We start from the raw sequence: 18,574 nt of genomic DNA, 5'->3' as shown, positions 1-18,574 counted from the left end.
ATTGTGGCTGCTTTTGCATTTATAGCAAACACATAGCAACCCCCACCACCACCACAACCACCACCATCACCCAGCTGTAACAGCTCATAATAGAGATGCAATAATAATAATGTATAGGAGCTGCCTGCCACACATGCTATATGTGCTGGTTCATCATTATCTTTTGATTGACTGAACAGGTGAGATTTATCCTACAGTGATGGTTAAAATTTGCTGAAATCCAAACAGGTTAATAAAAGTAGGCTATATAAATCATAGATCATATAGACCCTCAATAGTATTAAAGCTGCAGTAGGCAAAATGTTTTTGGCATCATTGGGCAAAAAATTCCATAATAACCGTTCAGCATATTGTAATTCAAGTGTTCTGAGAGAAAACTAGACTTCTGCACCTCCTCATGGCTCTGTTTTCAGGCTTTAAAAAATCTATGATCATCACCGCATATGGTTTGTAGTCATGGCTTCAATCCTACTTAAAATAATGAATAAGAATGTATAACATCTAGGCATCTTGAGATGTTGCTGAGAGACAAAGTTATAAATTCACTTTAATAGGATGACTTGTGGATATTCATTTTCATTTTCTTTATCATCGATGCATGTTTTTGTTAGTTAAGGTTTTCTCCAAATTAAAGTCATATGAAGTGTATATATTGAAACAAATCAAATCTCATTACTTCTTATCCCTTTCAGGTGCAGATACTTATTCTACATGTATCCTCTATTTAAACACCATCACTGTAATAAATAATAAACAATACATTTGTAATAGTTTCTTGGTTAAAATAAAGGTTAGGGTAAATTAATTAACAGATTATTTAAACCTGCAGTAGGTAAAATGTTTTTGGCATCATTGGGCAAAAAATCCATAATAACCTTTCAGTATATTGTAATTCAAGTGTTCTGGGAGAAAACTAGACTTCTGCACCTCCTCATGGCTCTGTTCTCAGGCTTTAGAAAATCTAGACCGTGATGGGAGACTTCGGCCAATCACAGGTCATTTCAGAGAGAGAGCATTCCTATTGGCTGTTCATTCAACGGAGGCAGCTGTCTCCAAGATTTCACAGACCGGAGGAAAACAACCAATCAGAGCCAAGCTGGAGCCTTGCCGTCTCTGAGCAGCTGTCAATCACTCGCAAAATCCGATCAAACGGTCAAACTGGCAGCGCTGACCAAATATGAATCAATATTCTGTTACTGTTATGCCTATATCTCGCGTCAAATGTTGTCAGAAACATCTTGTAGTGTACTGTTTAGCTGTAAAATGAGAAAGTTTGCTCCGGCTGGTGGGCGGTGCTTGGTATTTCCTCAACTGATCTCAACATGGCTGCCAGGTCACAAACATTCTCATTTTACAGCTAAACACTACACTACAAGATGTTTTTGAAAACATTTTATGCAAGAAATTGGCATTACAGTAACAGAATATTGATTCAGTTGAATCAGTCTGTGAAATCTTGCAGATAGGAGCACCGGAGGACACAGAGGCACATTATTTTTTTCAGATCACCTCTCTCATGCACTGCTGTCAGGATATAGCGACCGTTTTATAAAAAAATAACTTTTTTTTAATCATATTTGCTCCATTTCTACCCACTGCAGCTTTAACAGTCAGTATATAGTCTAGATATAGAAAACACCACCATCCAATGACTGTCTCTGGTGGCTCTGCACTTTGGAGTGCTTCTCCTGAAATGCTTAGCTCTAATTATCCCTTAGAGGACCACAAATAATCATTACTTACAGAAGTGTAAGCCCCTTCGCTCCATGATTCACTCCGATACCTTCCAGGGTGATAATGTTCCTATCCACAAGCCACAAGCTGTTTGTCACAACCTGTTATTTGGACTTTTACTGAGTTTATACTTGTATCCAAGGAGGCGGTTTCCACGGTTTCAGTCATCATGAAGTCAGAGAACCCAGGTGGTCAAACAGAATCACGGCTGAATACTGACTGCAGCGTCAGAATGAAAAGCATAAAACTTACACTGGAATATATGTGGAAAAAAGGTGAACTAAGGTGATAAAGAACCAAAGGTGCTTCGTCTGTCTGTTAAAGGTTTAAAGGTCTTATTGATAACATTTTTATATAGACAAAATATATAAAAAAAATAATAATAATAATACATCGACAGAGCTTTTAGAAAGGTTCAGAGACAAAGTATGACTTTTCCTTAAAAGAAAATATATTATGATTGTGAATTAATCATTTTTAACATTTTGGCGGGTCCAAAATGAATGTTTTGTTTATCTCTGTGGAAGATATCTGACGTTTGGTTCCCACTTCTAACAAGGCTTGTGAGCCAATAGTATAACGCCGTTGGTATCATGTGGTGGAATCATGTGTGATCAGCGCTGCCTAGTTTGACTGTTTGATCGAAGTTTGCAAGTGATTGACAGCTGCCTCCGTTGAATTAACAGCCAATAGGAACGCTCTCTCTCCAAAGTCTCCCGTCACAGGAGGTGCAGAAGTCTAGTTATCTCTCAGAACACTTTTTTTAATGGAATTTTTGCTCAATGATGCCAAAAATATTCAGCCTCCTGCAGGTTCAAACCACAATCTACCATCATTTATATTATTTTAAAGGAGATTAATGAGACATGAAATATGAGTTGTCACCTCATGTTCCTGTGCAAACATGTACAGTCAAGCTCATCTACGTAGATTCAGTTCTTTAAAGCAGTCCTCACCACTAGCTGTCAATCTCATTGTAAACCCGTAAAAGAGAGATTCACACACCAATGTTCCCATAAATGTGAACAGGCACTATGTTTATCAACCTTCTAAGAATAGAAGTACTGTGGTTAAACATGTGAATACTCTGCTCCAATAAGATGCTTCATAAACATTGGTCCTGCAGAGACCTTGTGTGTCATCCTCAATCCCAGATGGGAGCTATCAAGTGGCTGCTCGCAACAGATTGTTGTATGGCAGCGGATCCATAGTCCATGTCCTTTGCACCTGCTCGGGTTACTCTGCTAATTCAATTTTCCTCTCGGATCTTCCACGTGTTTGTGCCCTGACATTCACAAGGCCTCGTATCCTACATAAGCAGTGGTTGGGCTGAGAGCCAAGGTAGGAGAGGTTGGGTGGGGGGGGGTGCAGTCTTCCATTTTTTCCCTGCAAACAGCGTGGCAGAGTAGCATACCGATCTATTAATATTAAATCAAGCAGGAAATACAATCTGCTCACCCACTGTTCTCCATCTGGGGTCAGGAGATTAGCAGGAACCAGGAGAATAAAATACATACACAAGCAAACACCGAGATATACACACACACACACACACACACACACACACACACAAACAAACACAAGCTTATTGAAGTGTCCCTGGATCATAGTTTTTTTTTTTTTTCAAAGTTGGCGTGGGACTCCTGGTGAGTTGGCAGCACTTCATGGCTTTTGGCACACGGATCCTTCGTTTACATCACACTTACAAGGGGGAATGATCAATGGCCACAGAAAACAATGCAAGGAGCTGAAATTTTCCATTCTCTAAACATGTCTGGGAAGCCTGCACTGTTATTTGTTTGTCTGCCAGCTGAGAGCCGTGTTCCTGAAGGGAAAAGCACTGTTTGTTCTACACGTCCACAGAAACGAATGCATTCGCTTCACTGTACATCCTAAAAAGAAGCCACATCCGGATTAATCAGATCCTCCTGGGTTTGAAATGTGACTCAGTCATTTTACGATTGTGGTTTTCCTGCTTTGCCGTCGTCATGCCCCATTCCTCTAATGCAATTATCATCGAACTGGCAAATAACAAACCAGTGTAGACTTGAGTGGCAGGTCTGTCACGATAACGTAAATACATGCTCCAACGAAAAAACGTAATCCTTCATCCAGTGTGGGTTGTGCAGTGATACCATCAGTTCCATCACTGGAATTGGCATTTCATCTTGGAGAGTAGTGCAGACTGTTTCCGCTATGGACAAGCTCCCACTTAAGCCCACTCCAGGAGCTCAGACAGATCCGTGGGTGATGGAAACAAGTGAAACGATGTTTTGGAAAATGTAATGCCTTTCATGTGCTTGTATTAATTGTTGAAAGGTCTCATTTTTACGTACACAAAAAAACATCCACAGAGCTTTTAGAAAGGTGCCGAGTGAAAGTTTGGCCTTTCCTAAAAGAAACAGCATGATTGTGAATTAATCATTTAAAAAAGTTTGACGTTTCCAAAATGAATGTGTTTATCTTAGGGCTGTCAAAGTTAACGTGATAATAACGCGTTAATGCAGATTATTTTGTAACGCCACTAATTGTTTGAGGTTGTAGCGGCCATTTGCGTAAAGCAAGCATATTTGCCTACTGCCATGTTGATAAGAGTATTAAATACTTGACAGATCTCCCTTTAAGGTACATTTTGAACGGATCAAAAATGTGCGATTAGTCGCGATTAATCATGGACAATCATGCGATTAATCACAATTAAATATTTTAATCAATTGACAGCCCTAGTTTATCTCCGTGGAAGATATCTTACGTTTGGTTCCCACTTCTGACAAGGCTTGTGAGCCAATAGTATAACGACGTTGGTATCACGTGGTATCTCCGTGTCATCAGCGATAAGGTCGTCTTGACTTTAAGTGCCTGGCAACCACTTGTTGTGAAGTGAATGCAATGGAATGGGGGAGGGAGAATGCGAAATCTAGTGGCTGAATGTTATCACTGTTATCAATAGCACCTTAAATAATAATGTTTAGTTTACATGTAAGTGATAATACTGTGAGATAACATCTGTGACAAAGTTCAATTGCAGGATAGAAGCTCACCAGGGATTGTAAACCGCTTGATAAAGTCTGTGCTTTACTGTGTTACTACTGTAACCTCTGACCCTTAGGCCTACAGCCTCTGTCTTTGCTGTAACTTAATCTGGATTCTTGTCTTCCACCTCTCTTGCAGGCTACATTGCATCATCTAACGTAGCCTGCAGAGAAATTCTAGTGAGCCATACCATTTACAAGTGTATTCTTATCCCCAGTACAGTACGTCGAAAATAGCATCTCAAATGTGCCTACTCACTGCTGAACAGACTAGCTGACAACATCTTTAAAGAGACTTTTTAATGTTTGATCACGTCATCTGTCTGAGTGAAATTCCTACACGAGCGGAGCCAGATTTTACTGTGGCAAAATAAATAATTGATTGTTGTCATCTGAATCATAGATGAAGTATCTGCTCAATAGCGTGACTTTTGCTCTGGTTGGCAGGCAGCAGGAAATAAACAAGTGCTAATGGGATACTGATAGATCCCATACATACAGGGGGGCAGACTGGAGCGACTACATCTGAATGAACAACACTTTCACTTCCTATTTACTCTCTATATTTACTGTGCTAGGCACCATCTTGACCAGCCCCTTATTTTGACACACCAGACAAAAATTGGCATTCTTCCTCAATCAGAAGGAACAAAAGTCCCTTCTAGTATTGATTTAGGTCACGGCTTCCGGAGGAAAAAACATTTGTTTCTTGGACTTCTGCTATTTCCATCAACACAGCCACTTATTAAATACTCAGGGAACAACATGTCCAGAAACTTGGACTGTTTTTACACAACTGTAATGAAACCGACTATTAAGTCAGGAATGTAACTGCATATTAAGCTCATTTAAACACAGAAATTGATGTGACATTGCTGCTGTGAAATAATCAAAGGAATAGTTTGACATTTTGGGAAATACACTTATTTACTTAAAAGAGAAGATTGGCACCACTCTTATCTCGCGAGAGTTCGCAATCTGCACGTTACCTTCTAGACACGACCAGGAAACAGCTAGCGTGGCTCTGTAAAATGTAAAAATGTCACGTTTTGGTTTTGTAGTTATAACCACAACTTTACATTTATCCATTTAGTTTTTTGTACAGATTAAACAAACAAAGTATAACGTGTTAATAAGTGAGTTTAAGAGGTGACGGTGCATTTCAAGTCTTGATGGTAAGCTAAGCTAGCTCTAGCCTCATGTTTAGCAGACAGACATGAGAGTAATAACCCCAATTGAATAAAAAAGAGCAATTTGGCAATATGGCACAATAAAGCACATGATCAGCCGTAAACATTGCTCTGCACTGGCTGTACCATTGCTTTCCTATAGGGGAGAGCGCTCAAAATTGCCACCGAGCGCTCAAAGTTCAAATTATTTCAACTTTGACCTCCATTGCTGCTGACCTTTCAAAGCACAACCAATGAGATAACAGCTACGACTGTTTGTTGTTGTTTAGAAACAGTGAAGTAGCTTCCTTGCGCATTTTTTTGATGAATTATCATACCTGCGCTGCGCTACGCCTGTGCACCGCTCTGCACCCTACCTCGCGGTAAGTGAAGAGCAAATTTCTTATCATGTGACAGCAAGAGAAGTTGGTATAGAAACATTATTCTAATGGTATTGATCGAGTGTCAGCAGTAACCTATCTCATACATAAAGGATCTTTCCCACAGACCACGACCACTGTGCACCACTGTGCTCTGAAACCCATTATATCCAATGGCTTGCGCCGCCACGGAAGCTTTTTCTGTGAAAGGCAGTAAAACACTATGGTGAGTGTGTCCTGCTTTCTCTTGACTAATGATAGTACTTTAAAATAACCAAATGCACCTTTAAATGGCAGTCAACAAGATGAGCTTGTGAGGAGATGTGCAAAGCTGCAGTCACCTTTCAAGTCAAGAGTTTTGGCATTTTGAAAAAGCCAAATCTGGCAGAGGTCTCATTCACATTCTTTCCTCCCTCTCTGTTTATCTGCGTCATGGTTTATCTGTTCTCTCCCTTTCAAACAATTACACCCAATCTCTCTCCCATGCGTGACTCCATTAAACACAAGTAATGTGTTCATTCAAATTAAAGTAAACACAAGATAGCACGGGTCTTGGTTATTCAATAAAGAATCAACAGATCAAGTCAGAAACAGCCGGAGGCTCTGTGCTGTGATGTGAAGTGATCATTTTAAAAGCAGTAGTTTGACACATTTTGGGGCATCAACTTATTTGTTTTGTTGATGAGAAGATTAATACCACTCTCATGTCTATACGTTAAATATACAGCCAGTAGCCTACCAGCTCCTCTAAAGCTCACAATGAGTAACACCTTTTTTATCATGTTTGTATTTAGATAAATATCAAATGTAAAATTGACAAGATGTGGGTTGTGTTTTCTTGTGAGTAATGTGCTGTAGCGGTTCCGTGGGTAAGCTCAGGTAATTGCCTGCTGGCTCCAGCTCCATATGAGAGAAAGTGGTATCAATCCTCAGATCTAACTCTTGGCAAGAAACCAAATAACCGTATTTCCCATAATGCCGAATTGTTTCTTTACAGTAGTTAATCTACATTCAAAGAGTTGAGCATTAATCAAATTCTGTAAATTTCACCCCTTGCTAAAACTTAAAAAAAAAAAAAAGGTGTGTAGCCTATGTTAAGTTTTATTAAATAAAAACAAAATTACTGCACATATGAAATAGCTTTCTGATGGACTGCACTGCTAACAAAGTCCCTTTCTACCTTCCTGCAGTACACAAGGGAGCTTGTTTTCAGCCCCACGAGGCCAAGGTCATGGATTCATCCTTGGCCCACAAATAAATTCCTGTTTTTGTTTCAGGCCTCTATCTTTCCCCGTTCAGATACTGTATCTTAGGAGACAGATTACATGGAGAAAACATTCCCACGCAAACAGAGAAACAAACATCACGTCTACATGCTGGAAATATTTTTCTTAGGATGATATAATATGCATTATTTGGGCCTTTGCCCTGCTTTTAAATATGAATTTGTTTGACACATTTTATTATTTTTATACATAGAAATGACTAATGAAATATGTCTCAAATGTTTCCCCAAATGTATAGACACACATTACCTTTTCTGCTGTGGCTGTCAAGTCCTTAATCCAGAGTATCAAACAGAGTTAACTACTATATGACAGAATAAATGATCAAGCACTCACACAGAGCAGCCTCTCCAAAAGAGAGTGAAAAGACGAAAACTTTATTTTATGTGGTCGATGTCCTTTTAGCACTCTCTGCAAACATTAGTTAACCAATAACAGGGATGAAATGAACAACAGAAAACATTGCCACAGATCCAAATTCAATACAAGCAGCACAGACTGTCTGCAAACACGTGTTAACCAATGAGAAGCTGGGTAGGAAAATCCATTTGGCTCGTTACACTTTAAAAGTATGGTAAACTATTCTGACATGTCACATGAAGAAGCCGTGTGGCTATCCAGTTCATCATTTCATAACACGTCTGGAGATCAGATGTAGCAGAACATCAAGAAATAAAAGGAGAAATTTGACGTGACCTTTGTACCGGAGGTTAGCAAGAGTACTGCATGCTTGTTTAAAGAGGACCTATTATGCTCAGGTTCATACTTGTATTTTGGGTTTTCTACTAGAGCATGTTTGCATGCTTTAATGTTCAAAAAGTGCTTTATGCTGCATTCACAGGAGATCAGGTGTTGCGGCGTTTCTCCGTAGGGTTTTGCGGAGGTCTGGGAAAGTCACTTTAATGGCCAATTAACTGCGACAATTAACATCTTTCATTTCCTTATGGTGTACAGTTCTGGATCGTGTTTTTTTTGGCTACCACTGTGGCCACCGCAGCCACAGCCCAAATGCAGTACCCTCATTCAAAATGAATGGAAAAACCACACTGATTTCGTGTGAATGCAGACCTACTTTTCTCATACCGTCTGTGCTACAGCACCTCTTTTCACCCTCTGTCTGAAACGCTCTGTTTGAGCTTGTGCCGCCTCCCCCTCCCGAAAAGCCCAGTCTGCTCTGATTGGTCAGCTGGCCCACTGTTGTGATTGGTTAGCCGAACCAAACTCTTCGGACTCTGCTCAAGCTCCGCTCTATCTAGCTATGTTTGAGGGCGTGCCAAACTAGCCGGTAGACAGGTATTATGCAAATGTGTTACTTGGTGACATCACCACGTTAAGGAAGAAAAGGCAGAATTTCAAGCAGTTTCAGGCAGTTCAGGAGCCGTGTTTCTGTGGGGGAGAGTAACTTTGGCGTGGACTTAGGGCTTTGTAAATTTGCAGACCTTTTACATGAAAAAACTATACAACATACTAAAGGAAAGAGGAGGAAGCACAAAAGTATAATAGCTCTTTGAATTGGCTTGTATTGTGACAGATATTTTGTCGGATTTGGATGCTTTGTACAATTACTAGCATATATGTCTAATCAAGATTTTGTGCAAAACCTAGCATATTAGTCTCTTAAATGGGTATGTAAATTCATACATTTAATCTATGGTATCTACTACAGTATTTTGCATGCAGTATATTGAACTTTTCATGCACGGAAAGGTGAATATGCATTTTTGCTACTGAATGGGAAGACATTTTCAAAAAGTCTGTTTCAAAAGTCAAAGTTTTCTAAAAATATATGAATACACACCAGTCATATTACTCATTCTTTCATCAAACTGAGCATGAGGCCTTAGAGCAATAGCATATGCTAATTATCATGGCATTTTCTAAATGGTAAATAATTTACCTCCAGGCCATAACTACACATAACCCACAAAGCAAAGCAGCGAAGCATGATGCTACATGGATAGGTCACGCAGACCACATGTTAACCAGAGTGGGTTTCTATAACAGTTCAGAATTGCTGAATGAAACCCCTCAAACCACCATCATTTTAAAAAATTGGCAATTTTTGGTGTTTTATTTACGGTAGGAACAGTATCACATGATATACTTCCTGCCTTGCCAGACCAGAGGCAGGGAAAGATTGCGTGTTTGCAGACACAAGATTGCTAAGACGATTATGGGCTCGATCCATCATGTGATAAAGTAGAGCCTGGGGGAAACCTATAGGCTTAGATTGCTGCAGTCTGCTGCTTAATGAGGTGGCAACAACAGGAAGTCCCATTAGAATGGAAACAGGAATAGTGTTGTACATTAGCTCAATAGCAGCACAATACGTATAGTTTGAATAGAGGGTGTAGGAAAAATAATATGTTATAATAAACCCAGAAGAATAAGCAACACAACAGAATATATTTGAAATATATAGTACATTCTGAAATATGTTGTATTCTATAAAACAGCATATGGTGCCACAAACAGCAAATTCAAAAAGAGCTCATGAGTCAACGTGGGAAACGGCACCGAACTAGTCGTCACCCAGTCTCCTCTAGATGTGTCAATGTATTTATCAACTCACACTTTCGCACCCTCACTAGACTCTCTGTCTCTGTCACTCATGCGAACACTACCAAACACACGCACACACCCTCTTTCACATCCTCGTGTGTGTGTGTATGTGTGTGCACGTACTTGATGTTTGAAATGCTGCAAAGCTTTAGAGGTGTTTGCAAGTAAGAGGATGTGGAAAAACAGCAGACAGGTTGTCGCCAGTACTGCACATACACTGCTGATAAAAGACAAGTGATTAGCCTATTGTCAAGATATTGTCTATAAATTATAATCCGATTCACTTAGAGGATTTATTGCTTTTGTTTCTTCATGTGAAAATGTCAAAACTGAGAAGTGAGTCAGCATGACCTCTTCAATTATATAAAAGACCGCGATACATTACGGAACCTCCGACGTTCACTGACCTTTTAATATCATTTGCTATTATCATTTCCCGTTATCAGCCCCGGTGAAGGAATGAAGAAATTGAGTCCTACGTTTACTCACTGAGGTTGGCGGTAATCTCAGTTTGCTGTGACCTGCAGTTCACCTGTGTTCACCGTGTAGAGCTGTATGTAACCATGACAGTGGTCTTGTAGCCCTGAGTCAAGCTCGGCTGTCTTAAACCGTGAGGTGTGAACCACTGTGTGCCCCTGTTAATGGACAAGTCCTCATGAGGGGCTTTACGTAGAATAGTCCACTGATGTGGTAATGATTAATGTGAGTGCAAGTAGCTTTCACAAGCACAGAGAACAGATCCAAATCCTGGAAGATGAAGTAATATCCATCCATTTTTCTTGTTATTTTTTCTGTTTGCATCACTGGGTGTATAAAATACAATAAATATAAAAATAAAAATAAAAACAATAATAATATTAATAATAATAATAACAGTAATAATACTAACAATAACAATAATAATAATAATAATAATAATGATTGGAAGTACATGTAAATATATTATCCATTTTGTGGCTGAACAAATTCATGACCTTATTGAAATAGAAAGTATATTTCCACAAAATAAATGAGGAAATCCAACTATAAATAAAAAAAAATCCACATCAAATGAGGAACATTCACCAGGAAAAACAGGAAGATAAATTTATATAAAAAGAAAATCAAATGATTCTGGGAACTGCCTTACTTTTTTTATGTAAAGTAGTTCCCAGTATCATAGTAAAACATGTGTTTATGATACATTTACATTCAGGTTTCTCTTCCTCAGCAATCACAGGTGTTTTTGATAAAAGACAAACACAATCATTGCTTTGAGAGTGGAAGACAGAGTGGGTTCTTAATGTCACCTCTGCTTTACACTAGTTTCACTGAGGAAGGATGTTTCCTGTTTTTGCGAGCAACACACCCCATGACAGTGCTTTTGCATTAGCACAAAACCTCCGCCTGTATATATGGTTATAAAAAGCCTTATCTGAATAAGGAAGATTGGTAGGCCTACAAAAACAGTATCTTCACCCAGCAGTTGCAACTACAGTATATTAGCTAATGAGTTAACATCCCAGTCATTTAGAAGGATTTACATCATCCAATGTGATATGTCAGACAACAGTGGTAAGAATTTAATAAAACCTGAAGATGTAATTTGTTTTGTGAAGTGTGCTTAATCTCACCAACATAGCGTGACATTTGCAATATTCATTACAGAAAACCAATACCCACAAACCCCCATGTTTCACATGTTACATCCTGTTCTGGTTTCTTCTTCTCCCCACCACATCTCACATACTTCAGATAAACCACCTGCCTACTGTATAATCCACGTCTCCCAGTATAGAAAAGAACACAAGGATGCTTCACATGCAATTAATATTACTAGTAGGCAAGGTAGCATTTTTATTTGCTGAATTTACTGTCATTTTGTTGATATTACTTTCTATTTATATATCCGAGCAGCAAGACAGGAAAATGTGGTTATGTGTCGCGTGTGTGGGTCTGATGTGGCTGAGACGTCACATCCTGTTTGTGAGGTTGAATTATATTGCACTGGAGCAGAAGAATGCAAAAGTACAATTTGTTCTTTGCATCTTTCGCCGTTCCAGCTTAAAATATATATAAACTGGAAAAAGAAAGTTCGGAAACTTGTGTTTGGTGGATTATTTCTCCATTGTTACAATGCTAATTGGCATTGTATTTTACATGGTTGGAAAGCCTGTTTATTTACCTTCACAATGATGTCCAACTTGTAAGGATCATGCATTTGTGGGATGAGCAGCACAGCTGATTATGTGGGGAGCGCCCAAGAAAAAATTGCCAAAATGCTCTGCCAATGGTAAACAGTGTATTCTCCTGTTGGTGTTGACTCTTGTTTTGAGTTGTTTGGTGGATTGGATGATTGAACTCTCTATCAATAACAAGGAACAAACAAGACATATTGGCAATTTGACACTTTATTAATTTAATACACCGTCAGGAGCCTCAGTAGCGGTGGAAGATCCATACGCAGCCACAACAGCCTGGCACCTCCTCCTCATGCTGGTCACCAACCTGGTCACACGTTGCTGTGGGATGGCGTTCCATTCCTCATTGTATTGTATTGCATTGTAACAACAGAGAAAAAATCCATCAAACATAAGTTTCCAAACTTTTTTTTCCCAGTATATATACACTGTATATATATATATAAACCATTTACTGCTCATAAACCATACAATAAAGTGTTACTGTATACTGTATAGTGTGAAAAAGTCAAAACTTTAAACACACAAAAAGTGTGTGTGCGCAAAGACTAAACTAGCGGTTAACACCAGTGTCTGAATATCAGACATCAATAGCACAAAGTAACCTGAGCTCTGTCACTTGATCACCATGTGACTGATCTGAGGCAGTTGCAGACAATAATACCCTACTCACAGAGGAACTTGAGGGAGCCACAGCTGCCGGGTCACAGAGACGGGGTGAAAGATGGTGTGAGAGTTTAGATATGGAGGCGTGCTGAGAGAGATAGAGCGCTGGTGTGAAAACAACGAGTGAGCCATTTGCTCGCATGTTGTTAATGCCTGTATTCAATGATATTTTATGGCCACAAAAACAAGCTATAAACGCAAGGCTGACACATTATCACTTTTTAAGTTGCTTATTTACATATCAAGCAGATAGAAAACATTAGCTTTCATTTAGAGTTGTGTGTTTCTAGCCACCTGATGAAGTCCAATATTACCTCTAGTTTTAGCTCTGTTTTGGTCTCCACCAACTCCTGAGGCAAATATCTGTCTCTTGAGCAGCGTTCCACGGTGACCACTATCGACTTCATTAACTTTGTCTGCTGTTTGATGCTGGGAAGATAGTATACAGCAGATTTATCAGAGCTTTTTTGCTGAACAGCAAAACAACTGCGAACGAAATCAACACTGATGAGAGCTGCGAGAGTCAACCAAAACAGCGCAGTTGCAGCCCGTTACACCAAAACAATGAGCTGAAAGCTGCTAAAACGCTTTGTAAGGCTGAAGAGACATGGTGATAATTCTCTGTGTGTTTTTCACTACAAGGAATACCTTCACATTCGTCATTGTTATCAAGACAGAAAATCGAGGATCCAACAGTGCAAATGGCCTGATGCAGATGACGGAGGAATCAGAAAGCAAATAGAGTAAACAGAGTATACGAAGATGTGGTGACCATAGAATATTCAGGGCATTTCAGACTACAACATTCACAATCTTTACACATAAATTTGTAATTAACTACTTTTGTTACTCCGACCTCAAACATAGTACAGCAAAGGTTAAAACAATCTCTCTGAATACTTACATTTGAGATGCCTCCTGTTCTCCATTGATAGCAGTGTGCTTTTATTTGTACAGTTCAGGCTATATGGACTGGCATGACTCCCGAATGAATTCACATGACACATGGTCTGTTCAGTTAAGATACACCCTTCTTTATTATCCCTATCACTTTATTCTTTGTTATAATCCACGTCAGCGCATGCATCATATTTGTGGAGTAGTACTTAACCACACAGTAGCTCTTTCTTTTCATTTCTGCTGCTGGTGATAGAAAAATGGGTGAAGCCTTTCTACAACCTCCTCAAGAGGTGTATGTGTTCAGGTGTATCATTACCCATCATTGTATTTCATGTTATTAAATTTCCTAAAAGATATGGAGAACTTGAAGAAAGTTTTTTTGCTAAAATGTCTATATTTATATTCTTCATGTTACTTTTTTATAGCATTTACAACTTTGTGCGCGGTAGCATTGACTTCCCCACAGCTGGCAGAGGCTCAGGGGGGCGAAGGCAAACAAAGAAGCTCGAGCTCGCACCATTGGCCGTCTGTCAGCAGATGTTATGATCCTGTGTAGACGTGGAGGAAGGGATGTGTGGCTGCAGGTGGCTTACTGACAGTCCTTGTGCGTATGTATGTGTGTGTGTGTGCATGAGTGAGATACTTATCCATCCACCTAATCACATTTCTCAGAGCCTGGCTTGGTTCATTTCATGACATAAAATACAGTACATACATTGATCAAGTTAATCTAGATTAGTTATATCATACGTACTATGGAAGATCATGACTGTCATGAAAAGACAAAAAAAAAAATTGAAAAGTTAGATATGATAGAAATAAAAACAAAATACCAATGCCAGTTGAGTCTATTCTAGCAAGTACACATTTTGACGTACCATGAGCATTTTTAAGTCACATTAGGTCAAAAACAAGACTAAGAGTCTGCAGCCATGCTAGCGGCTCTGTGACGTTGTACGTGAGCGGTTGCTGAGAGGTGCTTTGAGCAAAATGCTAACTTTAGCATGCTAACCATAAACTGTATATAAGTGGACGTAGTCAACATGAGGTCACCCGTTGGTTTGTGGACTGACGTTTTGAAGCCTTGAGTTCGGCATTTTGGCTGTGGCCATCTTGGTTATTTGCAACCAGAAGTGACACGAGAGGGTGGAGCTAAGTACAACCGAACTCTGAATAAGACATTTTTAGGCGACCAAAATGTTACAATTAACTTTTATGAACTGAAAACACACTGTGAAAGGGTTAAAGTTGTAAGATGAAAACACAGACAACTCCCAGACTGGACAACGCCGTGGTAGCCACCTGTCAATCTTTATCGCTTTATTATCTATTAGACTCTAAATGGGATCATAATTTACTAAATGAACATCATGCTGTATTGAAGAAGACTTGAAACTAGCGACTGAGACCATGAAGTCCTGTTTACAATGTTTACTTTTCAAGTGAGAAGTAGGGTCATTTTCTCATAGACAATCAGATTTCTTTTTGCAACCAGAGGAGTCGCCCCCTGCTGGCTATTAGAAAGATACTGACACACACGACAATGCTAATGTACTAAAGTTTAGCAGGTGTAATGTTTACCATGCTCACCATCTTAGTTTAGCATCTTAGCATGCTAACATTTGGTAATTAGCACTAAACACAAAGTGCAGCTGAGGCTGACGGGAATCCGTTTCACAAGGATTTGGTAATAAAGGACAAATTAAAAGTTTGACCTGATGGTGGCGCTAGATGAAGTCAAGTGTTCACCCTGACAATTAATCCCAAAATAGACATAAATGTCTGTACAAATGAAAATTACAATCAATCCAGTATTTTAAAAAATGTACCTCATGGTGGGGGAATAATCGGGGGTCACCAAAGTCAGTAGTATTTATAACATTTTATGGCAATCCATCCAATACCGACTGACTGACAGCCATATCGCTATTTCATAAGTTTGACTTGCTATCATTTTGATATACTATGATTATTTTTTTTCTTAATCATGAATAACTCTTTATTTATATTTTCCAGGCTGAAATGAACTTCCATAGTTTACAGCACATGTTGATGCCTTACATTATTAGGCGTTAACTCTACTTCCCCAGGTAAGGAATCAAGCACTGCCAGAGAATAGCTGGAAAAATATGAAGATTTTGTCTTAATATAAATTAGATCCGAGTGTGGAACCAAGGACTAACTAAGATGTAGTTTTTCACAACAGCAGATACCGAAGAATATCAAAACCAGAAAATGCCAACCAACAAAGGCTTGAAACCAAAGCAGGGGAAAAACTGCTCTAAAGCGTCACAGACGCTTTTCTTTCTCGTCATAAGTGATTTGGAGGAAGTAACTTTGAGGGCAAAACTATTGCATCAAAGTGAAGATTGCAGGATGTTGGTACTACTTCTCACTACCAGCCCACAAGGGAATGACCACATTAAACCGGTCTACATGCTGAATTTTAAGGTTACACGAATGACGGTTGAAATGTCACTCTTGGGGTGTTTCCATTCAAACTGAAGCTAGGTCAGTACAAAAATTCCCCTGCGGCATTTCATTGAAATTTCAGCAAGTTCAGGACGGCAACTCCCTCAATACATTTCCAAAGAACTTCTTATTTCCTCGGGGCACACGAATCATCAATGAACCAAACTCACAACCCTGTGCCAGTCAGTTTCACCGGCTCCTGTGTGTGTAAGTAGAGAAAACTCTTCATTTCAGGCACTGTGTATAGATACGTATACTAGACATGTAAGCATTGGCACATGCCAGATCTAGTCAAGGGAACATGAATTTTACAAATTTCCTGTCCAAATATGAAAAACATATGTATGCACATGTCTATATATAAATAAAACTATATATTTTAAAATGTTTCAAAAGTAACCCCCCTTATTTAGCGTTTCTAAGCAGTCTACAAATACGTAACAACCGTTTATAACACACTATGATATATACATATACATATAAAAGTGTATATTATTAATGTATTTGTCAACAACTTATAACTGAAGCATCTGTAACGGATAAAGAATGAATGACAGTATAACACTGTTGCAATATACCCTCACCGGCCACTTTATTAGGTACACCATGCTAGTACCGACTCGACTGGTCTTCTGCTGCTGTAGCCAATCTGCTTCAAGGTTGGACGTGTTGTGCGTTCAGAGATGCTATTCTGCATACCTTGGTTGTAACGAGTGGTTATTTGAGTTATTGTTGCCTTTCTATCATCTCGAACCACTCTGCCCATTCTCCTCTGACATCAACAAGGCATTTTCGTCCACACAACTGCCGCTCACTGGATATTGTCTCTTTTTCGGACTATTCTCTGTAAACCCTAGAGATGGTTGTGTGTGAAAATCCCAGTAGATCATCAGTTTTTGAAATACTCAGACCAGCCCTTCTGGCACCAACAACCATGCCACATTCAAAGTCACTTAAATCCCCTTTCTTCCCCATTCTGATGCTCGGTTTGAACTTCAGCAAGTCGTCTTCACCACGTCTAGATGCCTAAATGCATTGAGTTGCTGCCATGTGATTGGCTGATTAGCTATTTGTGTTGACAAGCAATTGAACAGGTGTGCCTAATAAAGTGGCCGGTGAGTGTATGTCTTCATATGTTGGACAGATATCAAAGATAAACATTTCTATTTTATTCATTCATTCCATTTACGTATTTATAAATACTTAATCAATCCATTAATGAATGTGTGTCATCAGTCATTCATTAACTGTTGATACACCAGTTACGAATGTGTCAATTGTTGACAGACATAAATAAATACTTCTCTCATATCAGCTTACACCTACATTATGTAAGTGATAATGTACAGCATATCGCACTGTCAGGGTTTATTTCACAACAATGACCCGCTAGCTGTACATTATCCCGCTTATTACATAGCTACTTACTTAAAAAAGAGTCCGACATCAGAAATGCGCCCATAGCAACGATCTGTTATAAAGAAATAACAGGCCGTAGAACGCCGTCAAATCAGAATCGAGTATTAAACAAAGCCGTGTAATAAAGTGTGTTATAAATCTGTCATTAAGTGTTTGTACTGTATACTGCTTAAACAGTAAATGCTAAATAAGAGAAGATGAAATTCGGCGTTTCCCTTGGAGAGCATAGTTTTACATGGTTATTTTGTAAGATATGTTGATCTTGTAGGTGTAGCTACAAGATCAAGTGTCCATTACAACTACTGTATATAGCAGGTTGTTTCTTAAACAAGACCGTGTGGCTTTCCTCCCAATGACTGTCAATATTACTGTCAATCTGGAAAATGTCAGAATGGTGAAATTGAGGTTTGTAGGCAGCATAAATTAAAGGGTGTAAAGAACCGACGTGTACTTCTCTGGGTTGACCCTGACTAGAGGCTGAAGTAGGGATGTAGTTGATAAATAATACTCTCGGGTTTCTTTGTGAGAAACAAGTTTAGACATTTACATATCTGGACCAGTGACTGTTCTGATATTTCATCAAAGGCCTTTTTCTGAAAACCTCAACATTTGCATTGTGAAAATGATCATGCAAACACATCGTGAATGAACGTTTTGTATGTGGGAGATTGCCATCAATGACTGATAAGGCCTTGAAGGAAATACAGTTTTTACACTGGTTCAGATGTACACCATCCAACATGCTCAACTGTAAACCCTATTAACCGTTTCTAC

At 39.1% G+C, this 18,574-nt stretch overlaps 1 protein-coding gene across 1 annotated transcript in view; it reads right to left on the bottom strand.

The window, feature by feature from the left end:
• The window catches only part of st3gal3b (ST3 beta-galactoside alpha-2,3-sialyltransferase 3b), a 57,707-nt gene extending 49,726 nt beyond the window's left edge, over positions 1–7,981 (bottom strand). Inside the window, exon 1 of the mRNA XM_037786442.1 lies at positions 7,851–7,981. The gene's annotated coding sequence lies outside the window, so the exon portion shown is untranslated. The remainder of the gene's footprint in view (positions 1–7,850) is intronic.
• Between the last annotated feature and the right edge of the window lie 10,593 nt (positions 7,982–18,574).

Source organism: Sebastes umbrosus, chromosome 12 (assembly GCF_015220745.1).
Source record: "Sebastes umbrosus isolate fSebUmb1 chromosome 12, fSebUmb1.pri, whole genome shotgun sequence".
Lineage (NCBI taxonomy): Eukaryota > Metazoa > Chordata > Actinopteri > Perciformes > Sebastidae > Sebastes > Sebastes umbrosus.
Note: the sequence above shows the minus strand (reverse complement) of the source record. Positions and strands in the feature narration are given on the sequence as shown.